Here is a 3196-nt window from a genome sequence, read left to right as displayed (position 1 = left end):
GAGCTGCGGGGTGGGCGTTTGGCCTTCAATAAGGAGACACCCCCATCAACACCCTCTCCCCACTCCCTGGGCAAGACCTCTCCCCCTCCCCCACTGGTCTCCACCCAGAGAAACCTTGATGGGCTGCCTCCGACACCCCCCACATGGGGGATCGAACCCTCAACCCTGGCAGTTGTCCTTGACCGGAATGGAACTGGGGAGGGACCCTTCAGTGCAAAAGCTGGCGCTCCATCCACTGAGCCAGACCGGCCAGGGCCATTGGTTGATTCTTGTCCTTGCCCTGACTGGGCATCCCACCCACCACCTGGCGTGTCAGGACGACACTCTAAGCAGCTGGGCGAGGCGGCCGGGACTGAGCAGGGAAGGGTGTCCACAGGGCGGGCGAGACACTCAATGGACCTGATGTGCGACCGCACGCCCCGTTGTGCCCGCAGGTTGTTGGGCGTGCACCTGAGCACGGTCACCCCCAGAGAGCTGGCAGCCCTCCACGGGACCAAACTTTTTCTGGACATCGGCTGCTGACTGCCCCTGCCCCTGCCGCTGCCCGTGCCCGTGCCTGTGCCCCTGCCTCTGCCCCGGCCTCTGCCCCTGCTGCTGCTGCAGGAGGCAGGCCATCATTCCAGCCCCTCTCGTCCAAACGGCCAGACTCTGTGTGTCTGTGGGTCCTTAACACACACTCTCTCAGGCAGAAGCTGAGGGTTCTGCTTGGAGGGGAGGGTGCGGTCTGTGTGCCCTGCAACATGGAGCTCTAGGTTTGGGGATCTGGGTGCCATGAGGGAATGGAGGGCGGCAGGGCCTCCCCGCGTAGGGTGATGTCGCCCCACCCCCACCCCGGGGGACACTTGGCAATGTCAGGAGACCTGGGGTGTTGGGGAGCTTCCGGCCTCCGGGGAATAGAGAAACCAGGCGTTGCACTAACACCGACACCCCACCAACAGCACCCCCTTGCCCTACACACTATGGAACTGAAGATGGAAGGGTGCTGCCCAGCCGCGGGTCTCGGTGGGATGAACATTGTCCCCCCAAGCCCAAGAAAAGGTTTGGGGCCTGATTCCGAGTCAGAGTGCAGACCTAGGTTTGGGGTGTCATTCCTGAGTCGGGTTGAGCACTGGAGGCAGCTGATGGCTGTTTCCCTGTCAAACCAATGGGAATGCTCTTGGGGGGCCTGGACGGGGTGGCTCGGTGATTGAGCATCAGCCTACTCCTCGCTCCCCGATCTCTGCTGATTCTTTGGGGGATACCCCACCCGAGATGGACGATCCATAGGAAAAAGTACTCACATGCACACCAAAGTTAAGACATTCCGTCCTAGCTGGTTTGGCTCAGTGGATAGAGCATCGGCCTGCAGACTGAAAGGTCCCAGGTTCGATTCCGGTCAAGAGCCTATGGCCAGGTTGCAGGCTCGAGCCCCGGAAAGGGGTGTGCAGGAGGCAGCTGATCAATGATTCTATCTCATCATTGATGTTTCTAGCTCTCTCTCTCTCCCCCTCCCTCTCTGAAATCAATAAAAACATATTTAAAAAGTAAAGAAAGAAAAGACATTCCGCTGTGAGTGGAAGGCATGGGAGGAAGACCTATGGCTCACTCAGCATTATGTCTGCCCCTGGGAAGGGCCTCCTGAATGTGGAGGAGAAGGGGATGGTTATTGTGCTTCTTGGGGATGTGAGACACTAGCCCCCTGGAAAACAATGGGCTCATTACTCCGTTGGCTCAGGTAGTATGCCCAGGGGCACCAAAGGGTTGCTCAAGTGGGGACTACAACCCAGTAATCCTCCAACCCTCAAACTGGTGGGCAGACTACTGGGCAGGGGAAAGACTTGGGGCCTGCGGCGGTATGTCTCGGGGCAAGATCCGGGAGCACAGTTCACCATCCAAAGTCACATGGTCCCGAGGGAACACAATCCCATGGGGCCTCCATGACCCCTCCTTCCACCTGAACTCCCAGCACCGCTGGCCCCGAATAAAGGTCCCCAGCCTGACCCCATCCCGGAAAGCCGGTCGGGAGGGGGAAATCCCACCGGCTCCAGCAAGGTGTCGACTAAGGATCCAAGCCAGTCCCCACCTCCAGCAACCACCCCATCCCAGGCCCCAACGGCACACCCAGGACCCCTAGGGACCCTGAAGGCAATGTTCCGGTTCCTCAACAAGACCTCCCCGAACCTAACAGCAGACTCCTGGCTCTGCCCCAACCCTGAGCCGCCCTACTATGTTCGTTTCGGGGCCAATGCCTCCATTGGGGGCTGTTGGGGTCCACCCCCAGCAGGTCCAGGGGTTCCCAAAGGTGTGGACGGAGTCGGCGAAGAAGGAATGACACGGAGACAGCGTTCAGTTGCTCAGCAGCCGAGCCAGGTTCTCTAACTAACCAGGTTCTCCAGCCAGGTTCTCCAGCCAGGTTAGGTTTTCTATTTTTATTTTATTTTATTTTTTTTAAGAACCCAACTGGATTTTATTTGACCCAGAACACGATAGGACTGCAGGGATAGCAAACTGCAAAGACAAAGCAGAAAAGACCTCGTTCTATCTAACTTACAATGAAGCAACAGGAGGGCAAGTCATTAAATGAATAACGAAACAGCTGCGCTTGAGGGAGACTATTCTTTTTCTATTGCCCGTACTTTTGGAACACCCACTCGCTGCTGTCCAGCGGACACACGGGCCGTGTTTTGAGCCAGCGAGAGATGCAGTGCAAGTGAAACGCGTGATTACAGATTCCCCACGCAACGGTGCACTCCTCAGAGGTGGCAGAGGCCTGGTTCGCCTGACATTCTATGCAAAGATCCATAGTGTGGTTCCTGCAGATGGCACAGTTTTCAACCTCAAGGTCCCAGGTCCAGAGGCCGACTGCTTTCCAGTTTTTCACTTCAAAGCGCTTCTTGCCCTCGCCGCTGTTGGTGCCACTGTTGCCGCTGTTGGTGCCACTGTCGCCGCTGCTGTCGCTGCTGCTGGGGCCGCTTGGGGTATCCGCATCCTTTGCTGCCGCCATTTTGGAAACACTCAGTCTCAGGTTAGGTCTTTATTGTCTTGTTACATCTGTATTTATACCAGTTGACTTTAATCGTATCCATTCTATTCCAAAGGTTAGGGTGTTTGTTAATCTAGTTCTGTTGAGTTTAACCCCCTCTAGGTTAATCTCTACAAGGTAATGACTGAAGGAGATTATTTTACCCAGTAAAGGTTATGGGTTAAGCCTCGCTGC

General features: G+C 56.5%; 1 pseudogene; it reads right to left on the bottom strand.

The window, feature by feature from the left end:
• Window positions 1-2602: 2602 nt before the first annotated feature.
• On the bottom strand, window positions 2603-2983 carry LOC102775386 (annotated as a pseudogene).
• Window positions 2984-3196: the final 213 nt, after the last annotated feature.

Source organism: Myotis davidii, unplaced genomic scaffold (genome assembly GCF_000327345.1).
Source record: "Myotis davidii unplaced genomic scaffold, ASM32734v1 scaffold1173, whole genome shotgun sequence".
In the NCBI taxonomy this organism is placed as follows: Eukaryota; Metazoa; Chordata; class Mammalia; order Chiroptera; family Vespertilionidae; genus Myotis; species Myotis davidii.
Note: the sequence above shows the minus strand (reverse complement) of the source record. Positions and strands in the feature narration are given on the sequence as shown.